At 40.4% G+C, this 24278-nt stretch overlaps 1 protein-coding gene across 1 annotated transcript in view; it reads right to left on the bottom strand.

Annotated features, from left to right (window-relative positions):
* DGLUCY (D-glutamate cyclase) overlaps nucleotides 1-24278 on the bottom strand; it is a 1244793-nt gene that overhangs the window by 969317 nt on the left and 251198 nt on the right. The gene's annotated exons all lie outside the window — the stretch shown is intronic.

Raw genomic sequence — 24278 nt, 5'->3', positions numbered from 1 at the left:
CTGGTAGCTAACTGGGTTTGCCAACAGTGAAACAATGAAGTCCTGACCTTGGGAGTTTTGTTATGAAACAACAGATCTTTGTCAGGATTGATTGGAAGGATGCACATTTTCTGCTGCAGGCAGCTGCATTTAAGGGCTGTTCAGATTCTAGCTGAACAAAGAGGGTTCCCCTCCCATGATGCTGCATGCGGATAGAAACAGGACTTGAGAGCGCTTCCTGGCCCAGAAGAGTACATGGTTGAGCTTTGCCCTTTTGTTCTATGTGAGTTTTAAAATGCTGAAGTTGGACCAAGTTAAATTATGAGGTATTTGAAGGAAGTTGTAGTTTCTATACGGTGGTTGTTCAGGTCTTTTATGACAAATTTGGGGTGGGGACTTTTGATAATTTCTAAGGATTTCCAAAAAAATTGTTTTAGTTTTACTGGGCTTTAGCAGAAACCACAGAGAAAGTGTGATGAGGTCATTTTGTAGTTGTTTTTTGTATATCTGTGAATGGCTATAGCTAAGTATTACCATGTTATTTGTACACAATATGATGGAGAGGTTTGCAGGTCAAGCTGGAGTTTACTGAGGAATATGGTGAAAAGTACTGAGGCAAGGATAGATCCTTGAGAAATCCCTTTAATTATGGGGAGCTTCACAAAAAAGGGAAGTTCCTATTTCTGCCTTCCTTCAATGTTCAGTAGATCAGCAGATTTTGGAACCATGCAGAGGCTCTGTGACTAATTCAAATGTATGTCATGTGATTTAAAAGGATGGAATGGTCTCAAGGTCAAAGGCACTTGTGACATCAATAAAATGATTCCAATAAGGTTACCTTTGTCCACATTAAATAAAATGTCATCTGCCATTGTCCAGAGAGCAGCCATTGTGCTTCTTCTTGACCAAAAGCCATGTTGTTTTATGTGGAGAAGGTGATATTGCTGTTAAGTACGAGGACAGCTGAATATAAATAATCTTTTCTATGTTTCTGTCCCGGGTAGGAAGGATGGAGATGGAATGGAAATGGGAGGCCTTAGAAGGTTTGGGTTATTAGGGAAAGGGTTTAACAAATTAAGTTTTGTATAGGATAAGAATTGGGTTTGAGGTAAGGCAGAGATTGCAGATATGAAGCACTGTTTCAGTAATGTATTGTTTGCAGTGGTAAATAAACAAAGGGCATAGCAGGTCTTATCTTAGCTAGTGGAAACATCAAGAAAGAGTTGCCTTAGGAGTAGCTCACTGTCTTTGATTTTCATGTCTTTAAAGTAGAAGGGTAGGATGTGGTGGCTGGAACAGTCCTGAGACTGATGAATTCTTGGAAAAAGACTGATGAAATAAGTTGTGTTACAACTCATTACAATTACAAGGTAGAGTATCCTGGGAATTGTTAGTGTCAGTGGTCTTAACAATCTGTGAGGAGCTTAACTTATTGCCAAAATCGCTTGGGTGACCACATCAGAGAATACTCTTTGTTTCTGTGTACGTTTGCCCTTCGTCTTCAAAAAGCCTGTCTAACTAGGCTGTGGAGGGTGGTGAACGTGCTTCTGTTTTCTGGGTTTCTACTCTGTGATGGAGAGGTGCGGTTTAAGTTAGTTGTATTTGGCTTGGGATATGGGCCTGAAAGTGATCTGTTTAGGGGGGAGTTGTTTAATCATAAGGTTGTATAACATGAAGGTTAACTAGCAGTGGTTGATGAAGAAAGAATGGTAATGGATGAGATTTTAATTTGGCTGGTTTACTACTATGAAGTCAAGAAGTATGTAATGTTGCAACAGTAGATTTAAGTGGTTGGGCTCTTCTATAAGTTGGATGATTTCTTGGTCTGCAAGCAATTTGGTGAAGTCATTTCCAGAAGGTCCCAAGAAATTAGGGTTTAAGTCCCCCTGTGTTATTAGTTTTTTTATTTTTTTGTGTTGGGGATAATCTTTTAGAGAAATGTTTGGAATGTCTCTACTGAGGCGGGAGGAGGTAAGCAGGCTAAAGCTAGGAAGAGATGGCTATTATTCTGTGAGTGAAAGTTTCATAATAACCATTTATGTTCTGTGTCAATCATAGCATCAGCCTGGGCAATTGACATATCTTGATGTAGGACTGGTGAAGAAGTAAGGTTCCTCCACCTGACCTATTACCTGGTCTGGCATCAATGAAATAATTATAGCCAGGGATGAAATGTAATAGGTTAGTGTGATGTCTGAGCCAGAATTCTTTGACTGGGTTATGTGAAAGCACATGTTGGGTTAGGTAGTTGTGGTGGTATTGATGCAGCACTTCAGGTCTAGGTCTCTAAAACTATTTATTTAGCCATCAATTCTGTCTAAGTGAAAGCGTCCAAAGAGTGTGGGGTAATGGGTTTATATCACTATATTGAACCGCCACTTCAATGAACAGCATTACATTGGAAATGCCGTTCATCAAATTACCTCATGTGGGGGGCTGTGGCCCCCACACCCCCGCCCTGCTAATTATATATACCAACTCCGAGACTGCACTACAGTTGAGAAAGGGCAAATTTCCCAGTCCGCACTGTACCGCAATCTCAGTATGAACAGTTCGACAAATGGCATGTTCGATGTAACTGCACTGAAAATGCTGTTAGCTGAACTGATTTTACGATGAACTGATAGAGACACGGGTTCATTCATACATTGGAAGGTCAAACAGAGAACACCCCTCAGGAGTTTACATGAGACTAAGGAAAGAGTTAGCACTTTTACACTATCAGAGTAAGTATATGTACTAAGACCTAACATGTTTTGGTAAGGAGACACAAGATCTCTCCAACTGGTTTAAGTGTTTAGCCACAGACTCTCTGAAGGAGGCATTTAATGATGAGGTGAATAAGCATGCAATAAAGTCGGACTATAATTTCTGTGCACGTTGAAGAGATATCATGAAGGATAAGATTCTCAAGGTAGAAGTATTTTCTAACCAGGACAGGAATCTGATGGTTAAAGGAGAGTTAATCGATGTATGTGCCCAAGTCTCTCATGGCTGGGCCAGATTTAAGTGGAATGGCACCATTACTATATGTGGTGGGGATGCTGGATTTACTAATGGAAGCTAAACTACATTTCTTACCACTAAGGGTAAGTCTAGGATTAACACAGACATGTTTGGTCTAGCCATTTCTGAAGGATTTTGAGCATCAGAATGGGATTTCATAACAGCCCCCACTTTGCAATCACCAGCAAACCTGGTCAGTTTTCATGTAAGGCAAGTGTATGTCAAAGAGGACAGAGCCCTAAGAAGCAATGCTGGTGTCACTATTCTGTCTTGAGGAAATATGCAGCCCCCACAACCTTAACAGCACAGGTGCTATCAGATGGTCAATTAGTTATCCAGCAAACAATACAGGGATTAATGCTGAGTTGGGAGAGTGTCACTAATCGGGTCTTGGCAAGGTCTGGGTGGGCAGCATAGGTGATGTGCCCTTAATTCATGGCCTCACTAAACCTTCTGAAGAACTCGGCCAGGATGAACAGGCATGATTTGAATCATACAAAGTTGAACTAGCACAGCTCCAGGGATATAAGAGGACGTATATGGCCATTTATTAGTTCTGTCCAGTTCGATTCTCAGCTAGAGCATCTTCTGCGTGGAGACATGCGTGAATGGGCGTACCTTCGTTGAAGGTTGTGCATCAGGCCTGGCAAGCCGGTACTTAAAAATCAACTGCCAATCATTAGCGGACCGGAGTTCCGCTGTGGCGACCCCTAACTGGGAAAAGCCGAAAGACACAAACAAACAAACTTTTCACAGCCTTGAAAATAATACTTGTTAGACTAACAGGCCTGTACTCCACAGGGTCAGAAGTGCCCACCTTTGTGCAAAAGCACCACAACATCTGTTTTTCACACCTCAGGGCTGTGACCAGTGGACAGACTTATGCTGATGCGTTGATAGAGGTAGGCTTTACAATTCTCAATAGACATTGTGGGATATTATCAGGGCCCATGAAACTGGCATTTTTAATTTTGGAAAATGGTGAAAACACTTGATCAAAAATGATTTCAGGAGTGGAGGTGTGAGGGGAAATGGAAGAGAATGAGGAAAGAGGTGAGGTGAAGTTAGAAGAGAATCCACAAGAAAATCAGCGATATTCTTGGAGTCAGAGAAGGAAGTGTTGTTAGAGGAAAGCTCATTACAGAACTGGTGGTCATATCTAAGCTTTCTAACACAGCAGAAGAAAGTTTATGGTTGAATTCTGAGTTGGCTGCAATCCTAAATTCATACACAGCCTTGCATTTCCTGATGGTAAGTGTGAGAAACTGACTTACCAGTATGAAATCTATTTTATACTGAAGAAGTAGAGACATTATATAGATGGCCAGCAGCCTGTTTTTGTTACAAAGTTTGTTGAGGTAACCATTTAAAATCTTGAGACCTGCACAAGTGAGTTCAGAGATGTGAAGACCAAACGGACAAAAATCTGGAGTTATACATACTAAGTCTGAGACCGACATTTTTTTGGAATACTTCCTCTTCTCTCAATTATGGTGATGCAAGAGCTGGTATATATGGGTCTACTTCAGAAGACTGACAAACCAAAAGACTGAATCCCGTAAAACTGAAAATTCAAAATACTGAATAATGGAATTTTCCCCTTCTCCACTGCTGTGCGATGTTGGAGTTGGTATACATAGTTAATAGGGGTGTGGGGGCACAGCCCCCCACATAAGGGATGCAGGGGGGCTTACCCTGGCATTAAAAAATGTGTTCAGTATTTTGAATTTTCAGTCTTTTGAGATTCAGTCTTTTGGTTTGTCAGTGTTCTGAAGTAGACCTATATATATATATATATATATATATATATATATATATATATATATATATATATATATACATACATATATATATATATATATATATATATATGTGTGTGTGTGTGTGTGCCTGTGTGTATGTTTGAAGGGTGTGGGGGGCTTGTCCTTCTGCAAAAAGATAAGTTTAAAAGAGAAGAGCAATGTTTGAAATTCACTACTTTCCTGTTTTTTTTTTTCTTTTCTTGTTTTTGTAGTGTCTTAGGACTCAACAATTCAAGTCTTGAGATATCAGATATCAGCTGGGGGCAGTCTGTTGCTATGGGGGTTCCACCATATGAGTTTTGTTTTAAACTTGACGTTATGCTTGCATTGAATAAGTATTGATGACTCGAATCATCTACCTAAGATGACATAAGCAACAGCCGCAGGTGCAAGGTGTGCTAGGCAGCAATTCCATATGTGATTATCAGTAAAATCTGTAAATAGCAAGCAACTGGTTTTGGAGTAATTTCTGTAAGTAGAGGAGTTATTAGGAACTATGAAACAAGATGGTCAGATCTGACTAAATTGCAGATAACAAGTTAGTGAACACAAGCTCTAAATAAGTGACACCTCTGGTGAGCAGGGTGACCGTTTGGTCAGGTGTATTGGTATTTACTAAGTCCAAAAGTCTCTGCGCATATTTGCTGCTGGTAATATACATTTTCCAGTTTATGTGTGGACAGCTGAAGTCACCCATAAGAAAGGTATTTGATTCAAAAATTAACTAATAGATTAAGGTATTCTGCGTGTACTGAAAGGGCCACAATTGGAATACTATAATTGGCTATAATTTGGTAATTAATTTTAATGAATATAACCAGGAATTTGACCAGTTCAAGACTTGTATCTTGTGGAATCTGGAGAGAAAAAGGAAAAAGTGGGGGTTATGAATAAATACAGCTACTTCTCCACAGTTGCCAGTGGATTTGAATGCATTTCTGGCACTTTAACCATGAAGAGAAGAACCACCATCAGTATATGAACAAGGTTTCTGTAATCACACAAATAACAATGTATTTCAGGGTAAGAAAGACTTAAGTTCAAGCATTTGGCATTTAGCAGTGCCATCTTGATATTATCCAAACTGGAGTCCGCTACGTCAGGACATCCACCAAGTGAACTCTGCCTCACATGGGTACTATGAGAGTAGCTGAAGTTTTAGCCAGTATGACACAATGAGGAGTGAAATATGCAGTCCATTCCTGGCAAAGCTGAGGATCTGACAACCATTTTATTCCCTGCAGACACACACTGGATCCACTGGACACCAACTTAGTAGTCAATCTCTGATGACAATTATTTTACTCATGAAATTAAAAGGCATTCTTGATGAAGGTAGAATGCTGCTCAAAGCCAGGACCTTGCCTTCTTAAAAGACATGAGCAGAAAGCTCAATGAAGTTTCTCTCCATCTTCCTCAGGTTGGAATGCTTAAGCTCACTTACCCCGACATGGGCAACTACATGGTCATAATCATATATGGGTCAATGCACAAACCTAGGGGCTGTAAGGATATCCTTAATCCTAACAACACAGTTGCAAATGTCACCCTATCCTTTGCCATCCTGGTGAGTGCTGTATCCATATGTCGTAGAGTAGCTTCTCCAGTACTACGATAGTTTTGGAATGTGTTGCAGGTTTATGGGACCTTAAGGGTAGAGGCTTGCAGTAGAGGTGAATCCCATTAGCACTAGGTTTGGGTGCAGCTGTTAGTGTGCTGTTAGTATTTTAGCTACATGGTTGAAACAAGATAAGCTAGTCTCTGGGAATTACAGCAGGCTTACTCAAGGATATTTTACCACCTCATCATATACAGGAGTGGTATTGGGATACTGTGGTGCTGTTTTACTGACCAAGACTGGGATGTGGAAACTAGCATCCAGTTTAAATAAATATGTGCATTTCTCATAAGTGAAATCGGTTTGTGCTAGAATAACTGGGTCATCAGTAAACATAAGTTGACTTGCCAGAAAACAACTACATCTCCTTAATCTGGTCTACTTCACTGGAGATAAAAATCACACATTTGCAGTTGTTGAGCTTGCATATAGCTAGCTTGATGCAGACAGATAATCTCTTCTTCACAAACACCCCCTTCTTGAATTAAAGGGCACCTCTTTGTATCCCTTAATACAACTATTTAACATCAATTTAAAAAGACAATTCAAGGAATCATAGAAAAACTCACTAAACTGGGCATCAACCTCTTTACCATTAGGTGGGTTGCAAACTAGCTCACAGATAGAACCCACAGTGTGAAAGTAGCTGACTCCAAGACAGACTGCCGACCAGTCACGAGTGGAGTCCCACAGGTTTTGGTCCTGGGTCCTCTCCTGTTTGGTATCTACTTCTCTGAAGTCCAGGCCAACACAAAGAGACTCTGGCTGGCAAAATTCGCAGACGACTGCAAATTGGGAGGTATTATTAACTCCCCAAGTAATGATGACATCCTACAGAAAGGCCTCACTGAGACCAACGTCTGGTGTCAGAACCATGGCCTTAAGGTCAGTGCCAAAAAATGTGTCATCATCCCCCTTGGGAAAAACTCGGTTCCCTTGAATTACCACATCGATGGCAGTCCACTGGGCACAGAATGCATTATAAGAGATCTGGGAACACAGGTTGACAGCAGCCTCTCTTTTGACCACCACATTGCCACTGTGGTCAGAAAGTCCTTCTATATGGCACATCTCATTACTAAGGGTTTTGCATCCAGGAAGAAAGAGGTCATTGTCTCCCTCTACTCTTCCCTCATTAGACCAATCATCGAGTACAATGCCCCATTTTGCATGTACCTCACTAGATACCTGCAACAACTGGAGAGGCCACAAAAGTACCCCACAAAGAGGATCCTAGACCTTAAACACTTGTTCTGTATGGACAGACTCAAAAAGCTATTCACTGTCTCATATTGCCTACTTAGAGGCAATCTCTGTCTGACTTACAAAGCCATGTCTGACCCAGCTCTGTTAGAAATGCTACATCTAAAGAAATCCCAATCCCTCTGCACCACATGCTCCAGAGACCTCAACTTCATTACCACAATCAACAGAACATGCTGGAGGGACAGGTTCTTAACCCAGGGACTGCCCAGGCTATGGAAAAGACTTCCCATACATGTCAAGCAGAGACATTTCACTGGCCATCTTCAAGAGAAATCTTGATGAGTGGATGGGAAATAGAATATTCACCCCAGGGATCACTCCAGTGGCTTTACTTGACAGAGGCACAAGGAACTAAGGTTGGATCGCACTATGCCAAGGTAATCCTATCGGCTAGGCTTGTAAAGGCTCCAGGGCCATTAGCCTAGTACACACCTATGAACCTATGAACCTATAAGACAGTTGCTGCACTGCCTCAGAAAACCAAGTGCTAACAAGCTGGCTAAGGACAAGGCTAAAGCAAGGTGGCAATTCAAGGTGAGGGGTACTTTTTTGGGGTTTTTTTTTAGGTCGAGTAATAAAACAGACAACACCTTAGAGAATTTAAATACAACAGAGATTCAAAATAAAAACAAAGCACTGTTAGTTGGGGCCATGCAAGGTAACACCAGCTTAGGCAGAAAAGTAAGGGGACAACTTTAAGTGATATTTTCCCTGAGAAAGTACAGTTTTGTACCTACCATAAATGTAGATGTTCGAGTGCTAATACAGCTGCAGTAATCACAGATGGGTTCTCTGCTGTCAGGCGGGTCCGTCCTCGGCGTCCCCGTCGGCAAAATTCCTGTGTCCGGTTGTTGTTTGTCGCTGTCTTTCTGGCGTGAGTCGACAGGGGTATAACAGGCACATTTTTCTTCAGTCTTTTCTGCCCCAGATGTCAGGTGCCCCCAAGAAGAGGCAATACATTAATTATATATATAAATATATATATATATATATATATATATATATATATATATATATATATATATATTCATGCAATGCAATATAATCAAAAATCAGTAGTTGCAAGCAAATATACCATAGAAGGATAACGCAGTCCAGTCAGGTGGAGGAGGAGGGTTAGCCTTTTTACCAAGAGGGGAAGGAGAGGGGGTAACCTGTACTGCAGCTGTATTAGCACTCGAACATCTACATTTATGGTAGGTACAAAACTGTACTATGTTTCAGTGCATATAGCTGCAGTAATCCTGAATGGGTAGAATCCCCCAGCTACGCAGGGGGTGGTAGGCACTAGTTGGAATTGTGATGAGCCAGAATGCCCTGCAACACAGCAGTGGCAAAGCCTGCTCTAGTTTTGGAGTATAAAGGCAGGTGGTAGTGTTTGGTGAAGGTATGCACAGAACTCCAAGTGGCTGCCTCCAAAATATCTTTGGTAGGAACTCCTCTGAGGAAGGCTGTAGAGGTAGCTGTGGCCCTGGTGGAGTGGGATCTGATGCCTGAAGGGACAGATTTTCCATGAAAAGTAGTAACAAAACCGTATGCAGTGACCTATCCATTTTGAAATTGTCTGTTTGGTAACTGGCTTCCCTTGAGCTCCTACAGCATAGGACACAAAAAGTTGTTCTGATTTCCTGAAAATTGTTCTGTCCAAATAATAAACGTAGCTGTCTATGGATGTCTAAGGATTGTAGCAGTCTTTCCCTTTATTTTGAGGATTGGGGTAAAAGGTAGGTAAGTGTATGGCTTGAAGGGAGACAAGCCATGAGGGCTTGCAGTTCAATCCCCTCTGGCTGAGGTAATGGCAGAAGAAAAGCTTTTTTCAGGACAAATGTGCAAATCTGTTAAAGAGACTAGCTGGTTCAAGGAGGCAATGTTAATTTTTCTAGAATGTAATTAAGATCCCAGGCTGGTATTGTTGTTAGAACCTCTGAGGAACTGGGTGAGGAAGAATAAGGGGAATAAGATGTTGTCAGTGTTGAAAATGGCTAGAGGCATGAATTTTTATGGAGGAAAATGAAAGTCCCACTGTTCAACAGCTCAATAGGTACTGTAATATCTAGAGGCAAATTCAGTTTCCTAGGATCCAGGCCTTTTCCTTTTCAAGAAACAAAACGTTTCCATTTCAAAACCGTAAGCCTTTCTAGCCTTTCTAGTAGATGGCCTTCCAAAATGACATCCTGCACCTCTTTTAAAAGAGCAGGGACTGTTAATAGTGTTAAGGAATTTTGCCATGCTTGTGTTGGGTGTTTCAGCTGACTGTGAAGAGTTTTTTAGTTGTGTTGAGTCAGTAGAAAAGGCATTAGAGGTAGAGATCAGGGGGAGGCATAAATTTAGGCTCCTCAGGAGTGGGTACAGTGTGTCTTAGCCAGTCTGGAGCAGAAATCAGTATCATCTTCAGTCTGTCTGCTCTTGCTCAGAGCACCTTAGGAAGAAAAGGCAAAGGCAAAAGGTGGGAAAAAGCGTAAACTGTCCATACTGAAGAGCTGCAGAAAGAAAGAGTGATCCACTCTCCAGGCATGGATGAAAGGTCCTTGAACAAGATGATTTTCAATTGATGATTCCTGTAGGAGAAAGAGATCTATGTCTAGCCTTCCCAACTAGATTATCTTGCTAAACACTTGAGGTCTAGCTTCCATTAGGTATTGGATCTGTCATAATTCTCTAGATTGTCTGTAAGCGTGTTTTCCAAACCTAGCGTACTGTGCTGAAGTTAGGTTGCCATTCCAGGCCAGTTTTCAGAGTGACATGGGCTAGTGCACAGGGGGGTATGAATGTGTTCCTCCTTGCTTGTTATATACCCACATTACTGTGGTGTTGTCTGTTCTTGGTGTCAGCTGGATTTCTCTTTTGTTGACTTATTATCCCAGAGAATTCAATAAACCCGTGTTACATAAGCCGTTCCAGAAGTATGTGCTGCACTGTCCTTGGATCAGGCAGTCATCCAAATGAAACAGTTGTGTGTATCCCTTAGAGAGTCTGCAGTAGGCAATTACTGATGCCAGGCATTTCAGTAGACACAGCAGCAGAGATAAGCCAAGGGCAATGCAGAAGCTTTCCTCCCAAGGCTGCAGCATGAACTTGCTTGGCATGAAAAGGAGGAGTCATTAGGGTTCATTTTCTTGTATTTTGTGCACTGTGGTGCTGGAGTCTTGGTGCCTCTTGCTGCCATTGTCTGCCTCTATTGTCCTCTTGAGATTGTCCTCCTGTCTTGTAGCCTGTATCTACCTCTTTGGGTGGCTCTGTTGGCTAGAAAGAAGGCCAATTGAAGCTAAATTTCTGCTAAAAGCGTGGTGTGGTGGTTGTTGAGAAAGCACGACAGTTTATAGATTTGCTTTTTCTTCCATTTTCCGTAGTCCGTAGTATTGATTGGTACAAAGTACACATCCTTGAGGCATCTAGTAGTTTAAGCTTTAACATGATCAGGCAAGATTTGTTCCTAAACCACCAGGCATGGAGAATGACCACTGATGTAACAACAGCTCTGCCCAGAGGCCTCTACTTAAGGCTTAGCCACCACATAAGGTGTGTTTTTACACTTGTTCTGCACTATGCATGCATATCTATCACTCCTTCAAATCTGAGGTGTTTCAGGTTGAGACATTTTATATTTTAACTGTGATAACAGAAACTGCTGATATTTAAGCATGCCCTCCTTTTCCCCACCTTTCTAAGGATCTAGACTTTCCCCACCTTTCTAAGGATTCTTAGCTCTAGAGGCCTTCATTCCTTAGGGCTTGAGAAATTCATTCAGAGGTCAGCATTATGGCTTTGTAAAGGGGTGGTGAGAGTTTTGAACTCTGTAGTACCTATCAAGGCTTGAGTGGGGCAGAGGCAGGGAATCCGGATTAAAGGCAAGCCTCGAGTAAACATCATCAAGTATGTCCAAGACAGGAGGTATAGCCAGAGTCTGTGCTGAAGTAACAAAGAAATTCCTAAGTCTTTTCTTGGGAGATCAAGAGAAAAGTCTTGGCCTTCCCAATGGAAGTGTTCCCTCAAAATTGCAAGGTTCCCCAAAAGGTGCAATCCTCCAAAAAGATGCAGAAGGAATGGACTGAATGGACTCAAATTTTCAAAGGGATTACAAAAGTTCCTCTACATCAGAATGTTTTGAAAAAATGGAGCCCTGGTCAGAGGAGAATCTTCCCTCCTCTGGGTCTCTTATCTGGAGGGGTGAGAACCCTGATAAAGAATAATTAAATCCTCAGCCATTTTAGCATCTGCTTTTAGGCATGGGGCCTGGGGATGGGCCCTGTGCAACGAACCTCTTGGGATGCATCTGGGATGCTTTCTTAGTAAGGCCTTAATGGAAAGGAAGATTAATGGAAAGACACCATGGGTGGAAGTGGACCCTGGAGGTGGAAGGAGGCTCAAGCAGCACTCACGAGTGGCCGGTGGTTGTAGTCTGGGTATGGGCGAGGTACCTGCGGTCTGGGATTTACAGGAGACACAGCCAAAAGAGCCAAAATTTCCGCCAAGTCAGGGGCTGCATAAGGTGTCACCAGCTGAGGGCGGACGTGCAGCAGGTTTTGGCGTGGTGTCGATTGGGAGCATGAGCATAGTGTAGGTCCTTGTCCTTCGTTTTTGGACAAAGCGGTGTGGAGATCTCCGATGACATTTTATAATCAAAGGCTTTGCAAAAAGTGTTGGCCGAACTCGCCCGGCGTTTAATGAGTATAGCGTTTATTGAAAGTATTCTGCCTAATGCAGGGGAGATGGAAATGCTTATGCGGTATTTGCTTCCCACAAGAAATACAATTGGTAGCTTTGTACGGCAGCCGGTCTGAGGCAAGAAAAGTTTCTAGCCAGTGCCTTAGAGAAGAAGGCTTGGTTTCCAATTTTTTTAGTAAATTCAGGGCCTGGCCGACCCGGCAAATGTCGGCAATGTCTTATATACTCTATGCACTGGCGTCAGGAAAGCTGACAACAACGGCCTTACGGACCTAGACTTTGGAGTCGGCGACCGGCGAGGACCCGCCTGACGACAGAGAACCCATCTGTGATTACTGCAGCTGTATGCACGATGAACATCAGGTGGTCACACCCATAGTTATCTGTGAATGGTTAGTATTCTGGCTCTATGCAACACAATGGAGGAGTAAATAAATTTAATAAGTTTAAGGGGAGTGTTTTCACAAAATAATATTTTTGTATTTAGTAGTAACAGTCAGTGAAAGAGAGAACAGACTGGATTTTGTGGTCAAACTAATAAAGGGGCAGACAAATCAAAGGCCACTGGGTTTAAGAACAAAACAGGAACAGGGTCAGAGGGTGGGAAAATTTCCCACACGGAAAAGGCAGTTCAGCTAGGCATTCTCAGGAAAAACTTGGATTATTTTTTAAATAAAAATACTAGTTTATAGCTCCTCCCATAGTTCCCAAGAAATTAACCTTTTATATCCTATGAATCATCAAAAGACGCAATCTTTGTTTTCTCTCATAACCAGAGGTTCTAGTATTAAAGGAAAATTACTACATAAGCCACTGCAATAAAAATAAATGTCATAAACAAAAAAACTAACAATAAGAGCAACACAAATCAAGAAATGTACTTTTCCCATGCAGCAGTCTTTTTATGGCAGAGGCAGCTAAGTAACATTACATAACATTTTCTGCAAATCTAGAGGTGACTTGAGGGAAGATTTTCTGAATATACTTTGCCAGGGAGTATGGTCCATTTCCACCTGAACTTTGCCACAGACATATTCACACTATCACATTCACAGATTCATAGAGTGCCGCTAAGCATTTCTTTTCTATCTGAGCACAGTTCTTTTGTGCACCTGTAAATATTCTTGGGCCAAAGGCAACTGATCTGTTCTCTTGTAGGATCACAGCTCTTGTATCATTTGGACTGGCATGTACTTACAACGGTTTACATACATGAACGTGAAGCATTGTCTTTCACCTCACCATTCATCTAAAATTATATACTGAAAAACAGTCAACCGAAAAACCATAAAAACGCAATTCTTTTGCACTGGGGCAAGCCCCCCTGCACCCCCTCCCTCCAAAATTATAAATACCGACTCTAACGTTACACAACAGTAAAGAACAGGGATGGGAAAACTGTACAGCTGACACACAGAATGCATTACACTGCAATAGAACTCAGCACGATGCAACTGTGTCACACTAAAGACCCAAAGGCAGTCAAGTGAAGACCCATAGGTATGCCACTTGCAACATAACTTTGCTATTCAAATCAGAGTATTTTAATACTGGAACATCTATAATCAGGTGTGGCTCAGAAGGTATTGGGGCAGTGTGCACATCATGACAGAGGGCCTCTGCAAAGCAGACCCATTCTTCTGGAATCCAGACTTTGGCCAAAAGCCATCATATGTTACAACCATAAGAATATATGTCACATAAACAAAAGCAGACTGCATTACAGATGTTTAGCAGCTTTACATTTATCTTTTATTTTTAAATAAAGAATTTCTAAACAAATTACAAGTGCTTGATTACTTTGAAGTCTCAACTGAAAGTGGCTACAGTTCATGGTTCTTTTTTACTGATTTTAAGGAGGCTCGGGTAACTCAGATGCTTATGAAGTTCCAGTTTTCCTTGTGTTTTTTTCATTACTCACGTATATATATATATATATATATATATAAAACATATACACAACAGAAAAGAATGAACTCAAAACTGATGGTAACAAGTAGTAAAAGTTATTTAAGCCTTGTCTGTAATGTATGTGTGTGTGTGTGTGTGTGTGTGTGTGTGTGTGTGTGTGTGTGTGTGTGTGTGTGCGCTCTAATGTTTGTATATTATATAGCGTAGTTTATTACAGCTATACAGAATTTAAGGTTAACAAGTTGCAATCATTCTGAATTATGTTGGTACAAGTTCTGTTTTTGAACATTATTGTTAAATTTGCCACCAACTGAATTCTGAAAATAAACATGAAAATTGGTACACTGAAAGAAAGCATCCTACAGGCTTCCTGGTAGTGAAGTATGTTACAAATCTGAAAAAGAATTTAAAAATAGAATAGACAACAAATAACTACTTACTTGGAAGAAAATAAAATTACAGAATGCATATTTATAAAAAGTATGCAATTTACTATAAGATTGAAAAAGAAGAATACACAGCAAGTAGCTGCTTCTTGGAAGAAGACCTAATTACAGAATATTGATGTTTAACCAGCATGCAGTTCCTTGTCAGTTATAAAAAGTAAAGCAAACATTAAACAAAGCAAGAACAGTAATAAAGCAACAGTGGCAGTCTATATAATTAGAATACTTTTGTGATATATCTGGTCTTAGTTTAACAGCGAGTCAAATGTGTTTTATTCCTGCATGTGAACTCTGTGAAGATCATAGCTAAAAGAAACTTTACTAAACGTCTTTCTAATCCATTCAAAGCATTTACAAATGCAGAACATTAAACAACTAAGAAAATGACCTTAACAACCTTTCACTATAATCACTCTCACAATACTACTCTGATGCTAGCTATGTTTAAAATTCTCTTCAGGTGACTATCCCTAATGATAACTGCTACTTTGTAAATACAAGATTTGGGGGCCATGTCCCAAATTTAAATGTAATTAATTTAAATTTAAAATTAACATAAGTTAAAAAGGAATAATCAGCAATTTAAAATCTTCCAACACTGAAGAATAAATGCCTGTTAAATATCAAACAAAACATGATATTGGATAAATTCACAAAACAACTGGATAGGTAATGAAAAGCAGAAGATATAAATAAGTTATAGTGACTTACAAACTTTTCAATGAGCTATAGACATTATTTTACCAATACTCCATGACTGGTTTCAGCAGTGCTGAATTTACACATAACTGGCATGGTTTGATCACAAGACCAAAGCCTGACTGATGAAACAAAACCAGCGGTGGGTAAATCTGGCATTACTGACAACCAATCACTGTTATACAATGACATTATTTAAGAAAAAATTCTTAACTTTTCTAAACACTCTACCAATGAGCAATCAAATCACTCTCCTTCGATTTACCAGCTTTTGAAAGACAAGTATCAGAAACTAGCAACCCCTAAAAAAACACAAAAAAGTTTGTTTTTTGCAGGAGGGCAAGCACCCCCTGTATCCCCCACGTGGGGGGTTCTACACCCCCCTAAATTATATATGCCCACTCCATCCAAAGTCACACCACAGTGAAGAAGAGTGGAAAAATCCACGAAAAGTGTTCTGCCAGTTCTCACAATCGAATACAGTGCGGAGAAACTTATCAGGATATTAAATTTACCAACTAGGTGCAATAATTTGTAACTATGCCTTTCTAAATACTGCATACTTAGGAGCATACTAGGTAAGCAGTCACAATGGCCATGAGCCTAGCCATACACACCTTTAAGCAGACACACTTAAAAGGTCTTGCCACCCTTTGTCAGTGCTTAATAGTGCTCCCCTCCCAAATCAAGCAGCACCACACATGATAATCCTGGTATAAATTTGAGTCTACCCATCTAACCATCAAGACTAGCCTGAAAGGCAGACAAAGCAATACTTTCCTTGACCTGTAGTGGTAACTATTGCCATGGACTGGAAAATCATTGATAAATGGATTTTGGTGTTCTTCCATGGCTTCTCCACTGACGGTCCATCTAATGCCTGTACTGCACGTGTTTGGCACGTATATGCTGACTCTTGCACATTGTATAGCGGTTTATGCTTCCTTAACCACCACCTCCCATACGTTCCATCAGTTTAAATGCTGTTGCTGCCATACATACGTAACACCTTCAGACAGCAACAATAATTATACATACAGACTGGTAACACAGAAAAACAACAGATGTGACTATTTATTTTAGGTAGGGTTATTGAGGTAGTGAACTTATTTACCCCAGTAATGCTGACTGGCTTGTACAATTGTTGTGCACATTTTAGAATATTAACAAGCTTATATCGTACACAACTCATTAAGCTGTAAAAGTGCTCACCAAATAATGCATGAGATCAAATGCAATCAGTAACAAATGTAAAATTTCGTAATAAAACCTCAGAACTGTGTAATCACCATAAATACTGTTATCCCTGCACCAACTGTTACCGTAGTCTAATCCATGTTGGAGCATCTGTGGCCACTGAAGGAATGAATGATAACACTCAATTTACAGTTATACATAATCTCAGATAACCATAGGCCAGGAGTGTTGGCTTAAGGGTCTTTGAAACAGATGCCAGACAAGACAAGACCCAACATTGAGCAATATGGAATACCACAGGTAATATTTTAACATTCAGAAGTGGCACCTGTGACTCTAATCACATGGGTTTTATTAGTCAAACAGTTAGCTACCCACTTCACGAGCATGTACGTAAATTCAGATTTACAAGTCTGTCAATAATGCCCGCATGGGAAATACTATCACAGGCCTTGACTAGTACTGCACAACTTCTACCATCTATTGTTTGGAGTGGTAGGAAGTATACTCGCCCTTTGCTAAAGAAAGCTGTAGGTTCTATTCCCAAAACAGGTAGATTGATTACTGACAATGCAGTGCTATATAAGGGGTACTGCACTCCTGAGTGTGTCATCCTTTGAATGAGATGTTAAAACAAAGTCTCATCTGTTTGAGTTGGTAGTAGCTCAGATGAAAGTAAAAGATCCCATGGCACCTACTAAAAAGAGTGGGGAAGTTCTCCAATGCCCTTGCCACATTTTCCCTAGTAGTATAAATAACACCTCAGGTCTTCCCTGAAAAGAAGTTATTAGTCTAGTAGGACTAGCCCAGTCAAAGGATAAATTAAAAAAAAATAATAAATAAATTAATAAAGTTAAAGAGGAAGGACCTGCTTTAACAAATCTGAATTGCTGAAGGTCCAGGGGTAAGAGATTAATGAGGTCTGAGATAATATGCTCCATGGCTCTACAAATAAAGCTAGTGAGCAATGCTTCTTTAGTAACCAGGGGTTGTGGTTGGGTCACTCTTGTGTAATGGCTTTACAATGGCTGTTTTCCAGGCTTTAGGAATATAACCAGTGGAGAGGTTTATATTAAAGAGTTTAAGGAGGGGTTCAGAAAGGCCACATTTGGTACTGATAATCAGACAACCTGGTATGTTATTAGGGTCCACGGATGAGGTGTTTTCAGCTTTTGAGAGGGCTGAGAGGACTTGTTTCATAGTAATTTCTGGAGATGACTGTAGCTGTGGAATATGTTGAACAATTATAACTACTGACTAAAATTGAAGATCTGCAGTTATTTTTTTATTTCAGTGGCAATTTTAAATTCATGTTCATCCCTGAGCTGCCTAATAATACCCTTAAACTCTATGTTAGTTTGCTTATGTGTGCTCTTGAGTTGTGCAGAATGGGACCTCTTACAAGCATTAAGTAATTTCTTTCTTATATAGTTCTTGTGGATATTCTACCACAGGAGTTTGTTTTTAAACTTCCCATTATATATGGCATAGATACAGACTGCCTTATCAATACAACTATTTAAGTGGGAAGAGAACTCAGAGGTGAGGGCAGTGACTTTAGCAATAGGATCCAATGGAGCAGGATTATAGCAGAATTTATTTAGGTCATCAGTGAACTGAAGAAGGTTTGCTTTTGAGAAGTCCCTAAACACAGAGGTATGCACAGGGGAAGTACCACCAGTTTTAAAGGAAAAGGTCACTAATTTATGGTCTGATTTAACAAGATATGATGATACATATGGAGATGTACAAGAAGTGTCCATACTTGTGAGGATGAGATCAGGGATATTGGGACCCCTAGTAGGATGGTTAACTATTTGTAAAACAGAGTTAGGATTCGTAATGTCAAGGAAGTGTTGGGCATGCCTACCATTGGCAGTGTAGGTCAGATAGCTTATTGATGGATAGTTTAAATGTCCCAATAGAAAGGTGTTGAGTTTAATGGAGATTTCAGTTAATCTGTTAAGACAGCTATCATGCTCAGAAGGGGACATACAGTATATTCCATAACCAACTATGAAATGGTAATTAATCTTGTTTATGGTGATTTGGAGATCTAGGAGTTCAAATGTGGTATCCTGAAGAATTTGTTTTGAGGTGATGATATCCTAACTACTAAAACATTACCATAGTTAGAGACAGTGTCTGTCAGCCATAACAGCTTAGAGTCTTCACCCTTGAGACTCTTAGAGGTATGCGTACTGGCTGTGGGTGCGAATGGTGAAGATCATACCTCTCAACTGTCCAGATCTTTGCCTCATATTTTTGGTCTATTTCACATAAAATGTTTGGTTTTCTGGCAAATCAGTGGGATGATCTGAGGAATGAAGTCACTAAATAATAACATACATTTGAATTTCAGACTTCAAATTCTTCATAAAATGTATGTTAACACAAACCCTGTTACTTTAGTAACTTTCTAAGTTTATAAGAGCAATATTTAAAATCTGTCCCTATTTTTGGGCCTTTTTCTCCCTATTTTGTCAGGCTTTGTCCAGATTTCTTGCACTAAGAGGTTGAGAGGTATGGATGGGTGTGTTGGCATGTGACATAATGTATGACGTTTCCTGGGAGGCGTAGGCACTGTTCTCTTAACAACCTCAACATAAATTGCTTTAAAGGAAGTGCTTTGTGTATGTGTGTTGTGCTTAGCAAATGTGTTCTGACATGAGAAGGGAGCATCCAAGTTAAGTGAATACCTACACCTCTTACATACTGAATCATTGCAAGGCTGTTATAAAGGGTTTTCTGTAGGCATGAGGCAGTTACTGTACTGCCTCAAAATACCTACCACTATCGGACTGGCTACAAAACATGCAAGAGCTGACTGAGATTCTCTACTGGCCAGTGTAAACAAAGTGAGTATAACAAAACAGGTTAGATTAATATCTTGCTCTTAGTATAAAACAGAGGGAAATAATTGACTGGACCAGAAAAAGGGTTGTAAATATGGAATATGGGGATAGGCCTAAATGACAAGAATATGAGCTGCAACTGTTGTAGTATTTACAAGTCAAAAAAGGCATGTAAAAGTGACAGAAATAAGTGGCATATTTAAATCAAACAGCTTTACACAGTAGGATGTGGTCTCTACCAAAATTGTAAAAACAGTTAGCTACAGACAATCTAATCCTGTGGATCAAGGCCCAGTAACTGTTATGGTGAATCCCTGTTTGCCAACTTCGTTGGCAAAACCTGGAATTCATTGCCAGACTATATAACTCTACAATCCTCCAAAAGTCTCTTCAAAAAAAACCTCAAACAGTATCTCAGAGTGAATTGTCTATGCCCATGTACCAACCCTGATTAAGTTACAAACTGAAAGCATATTCTGTAATTATCATAACTTATAACTACGTCACCAAGCTCTGCTTCCAATCTGATGTCTCTTACTTTTAATTGTGTCTGTCCATGAGAATTGTGAGTCCCTACTACGGAACACTACTAAGCCATTGTATGTAATCACTTTGTTTTTATAATTGTTTGCTAACTTCTGTGTAATCTATGTAAGTTTGTTTATGTGGAGCTTTTCTCCCCGGGCCTCCGCTGAAAATGGACATGTATCCAGTTGGACTATCCCGGTAAACAAATGTAAAATAAAAATAAATATATAATTATAGATAACCTAAATGAGAAGTTTCAAGTGCAGTAACTAAAACAAACTGTTGTAGTGCATCATCAGTACAGCGGTCAGCCAAGTAATAAAAGTATGCCACATAGCTAACTCTGTACTCACGTGCGGTACTGTAGGGCACTAGCTTTAAATGCCGTAACAATACGGTAACCGGTAACAAGCAGAAATGCAGCAACACCAGTGACCAAAAATCAATCAGTAACTGAGATAATAAATTAATTTGTTTTATATACCTAATATCAGTAAGAGGCAACACTGAAATATTATCTTAGATACTGTCATTAGTGAGTGCAATGATATTATAACTGAATAATAGTACAGTCAGCAAGGCAAAAGTAAACAAAAGTACCACACCAGAAAGGCACAATAGTGCAATGTTACCTAGACTCAGTAGCACAACACTAAGCAGAACAGAACAGGATACAAGGCCTAAAAACATGTCCTGCATGGGCCGACTCAAAGCCCTGTCACTATACATGGAATCCTACAGACTGCTAAGAGGTGACCTGTGTCTGGCATACAAGGCTTTCTCCAACCCATTACTGATGGACTTACTGCACATCAACAAGTCAAACAGAATCAAAAGTACTCAGTCTAGGGATCTAAACCTCTTCTGCAGCAGCAACAGAATGGGTTAAAGGGACTCCCCAGTCACACAAAACAAAGTTCATCCCTGTCCATATTTACATGCAACTTGGATCTATGAATACGAAACTGAACATTTACCCCAGGACTGCCCATGTACTATAATGGACAGCACCTAAATGTTTTATCCCATGCATGGATCCCTCAAATTATCTATGGCATGATCCCAGTTATTCTCATTAAGAGTAATATATATAATTATTGAACATGTGATGGGTAAAGCCAATCTATCACCAAATGGAATAGATTATTTCAAGCACAAAAAGTGAACTTGGGTAGGCTTAAAATGTCCTGCAAGGGCAGCTAGCCTAGTACTCACCTATGAACCTGTGAACAAAAGTGCTACTTTCAGCAGTATCCACAAGAAGTGCCCTTGGTAAGTTAATAAGATACAAAGGCAATGATTTCACTAGGTGAGATAAGGCAGTAGTAAAGTCAATCGCAGCAGTACAACCAGGTTGTGACATAGAAGGCACTGACATACAACAAGGATAAAGGTGTTGTCTTACCTGATGTAGACTCAGCTCCTTTGTTGAGATACCTAATGCAAACTGAGCAACAGTGTAGTTAAAGTTTACTGACAGAAAATCATTTTCATTAACCCAGTAAAATGTTTATTATCAAACTGAAAAATGTAGCCCTATTCTATTCTGACAGCAAGCAAATAATTCAAAAGGCATATAATAGAGCATAACGGGCTGATACTTCATATTCAATCCAACACCTATGAAGAAAAACAAATTGTTCTGGATTTATGTAAATGATTTATGTTATGATGGTTAACTGCAGCACTATTTCCAAATGTTATTACATCTTCACAATTTTGTACAGATTGTTTTATCCTTTCTTGCTAGTTTTAGCAAACTCTGTGTTAGTTTTAGTCATGTTTATGTTATCTTTGTGTAAATTATCATTAAAGCTTTTCTTCCCTTGTCCCTGCTGAAAAGTATATGTTGCCAAATGGACTTTCCTATTTAAATCGTCTTTCTGGACTCTGTTCTGCATCTTGGCATGTACTAATGACAACACTTAAATCTTCCTTATGGTCTACCTTTCCAAAAATAAAACAGCCATGTTTAAATTGCCTGAGTAAAACTGTATTTTTATAAATTCTGACGCCAATAACCTGATAGCCTGTGTAATGCCAAGGCAGGACAGCATGGGGTGTGGCTGCCAGGCCTTAATGGATACACACCCACACTATGCTGCTCGGACATCAAAAAGATAATCAGGTCAGTGGCTTCTACAACTATAAAAACACAGTTTCATGGCAGCTATAGTTTTCAGAAAGACTATGTGAACACAGTAAGGAAAAAATACAGTTGTGTACACTTACCATAAATGTAGGTGTTCGAGTGAATTCACTTTTGCAGTCATCACTTGTGGGTTATCCCTGCTGTGGTAGCCCTCGCCCCGCCCGAATACCAGAGTCAATGTTTTTCTGCGTTGGCTGCTCTCACTTGGTGACTGACGTCAGGTCGTCAGCGCTATCAAGTAAGGCAGCCGACACCATTATATCAGTTTTTCTTGCCCTAACCAGTTAGAAGCCCAAGTAAATATGATAAAGTGGTCCTGGTGGCTAAAAGCCACTGAGAGAAGTGTATGTCTCCCTAAAGAAAGGAGATATAAGGAGTTAGGAGGGAGGGAAACCAGGACTGCAACAGTGAATACACTCAAACATCTACATTTATGGTAAGTGTACACAACTGTACTATGTTCTTCGTGTTTCATTGTTGCAGTCATCACTTGTGGGATGATTCCCAAAGCTGAGGAGAGGGATGGTAGAATTAGTAAGAGACCTAGGCATGGGTCAGCAAGCCCTGCAGAACTGCAGAGGCAAACCCTGCCCTAGCCTTAGAAAAAAAAGGTAGGTGGTAATGCTTGGTAAAGGTATGGACAGAAGTCTAGGTGGCAGCTTCCAGGATGTCCCTGGTGGGAACTCCTCTGAGGAATGCTGTGGAAGTGAAGGCTGCCCTAGTGGAATGGGTTTGAATAGACTTGGGGGGTCCCATGAAATCTGTAGCAGAAATGGATACAGTGTGATATCCATTTGGAAATGGTTTGCTTGGAAATGGGCTTCCCCTCTGCCACTGGGGCAAAGCTGACAAGGAGTTGGTCCATTTTCCTGAAGGGTTTAGTATGGTCCAGATTGTATCTGAGCTGTCTGTGCATGTCTAGTGAGTGCAAAATTCTTTCCCCCTTGTTTTGAGGGTTAGGAAATAAGGTGGGTAGATGTATGGCCTAGTTGAGAGTTACATTAGATACCACCTTGGGCATAAAGGAAGGACTGGTCCTCTGGGAGACCCTGTCTGCATGGAAGATGATGAAGGGCTCAATGGCCATCAGTGCCTGAAGTTCTGAAACCCTTCTGGCTGAGGTGATAGCTAGGAGAAAAGCAGTCTTCCAAGAGAGGTGTCTTAGTTCTGCTGAAGCAGCAGGTTCAAAGGGGGGTAAGGTTAGTTCTTCCAAAACATAATTCATGTCCAAGGCTGGCATGAGTGGCCTTCTGGGAGGATTGATATTAAAAGCCCCCCTGAGGAACTGTTTAATCAAAGGATGGGAGAACAGGGGCTAATCTGTAACAGAATGAGCTGAAATGGCTGAGGCGTGGATTTTAATGGAAGAGAAGGAGAGGCCACTATTAAATAGCTCTGCTATGTAGTCCAGGATAAGGGGGATGGAAGGTTGTAAGGTATTGCTCCCTCTGGACTGGCTCCAGGAGCAGAATCTCTTCCATTTTCCTGCGTAAGATTTCCTGGTGCTGGGCCTTCTGGCCTCTGTGATAATGTCTAGCACCTGTTTGCTCAAAAGGGGCCCCTTGTTTGCCTCTAGAGTACTAGCCATGCTGATAGTTTGAGAGTCTGCAAGTCTGGGTGCATCATTCTCCCACCTGAGTCAAGAGGTCTGAAACCCACCCATGTGGGGGTCTTTGCCCCTCACACACCCCCAAATAAATATACCAACTCCGAGATCGCACTATAGTGGGGAAAGGGGCAAGGTTCATCATGGTGGACAAGTGGTTACTTATCTGTAGTTTTTTGTCGGTGTTGCCAGTGTTCATTTAAGTGGATTTTCGGTGCTTTCGTCTAGGTGATTTAAAAGTAGGGTAAGTGGTATTTCAATTACCAAAATTAGAAATATATATATATATATATATATATATATATATATATATATATATATATATGGGTCTAGGACATTTCACTGAAAGCACATTTCACTGAAAGTCAAATTAGTGTGCACTTTTCACTGAAAGCTCAATTCACTGAAAACTCAATTAACTGAAACACATTTCACTGAAATTTATATATGACCTTTTCCCCACTGTAGTGCGACCCTGGAGTTAGTGTATATAGTAAGGGGGTGTGTGGGGGCACCGCCCCCACACATTGGGGGGTGTGAGGGGCATA

This window comes from Protopterus annectens, chromosome 6.part0 (assembly GCF_019279795.1).
Source record: "Protopterus annectens isolate FY-2018-M chromosome 6.part0, PAN1.0, whole genome shotgun sequence".
Classification (NCBI taxonomy): domain Eukaryota; kingdom Metazoa; phylum Chordata; order Ceratodontiformes; family Protopteridae; genus Protopterus; species Protopterus annectens.
Note: the sequence above shows the minus strand (reverse complement) of the source record. Positions and strands in the feature narration are given on the sequence as shown.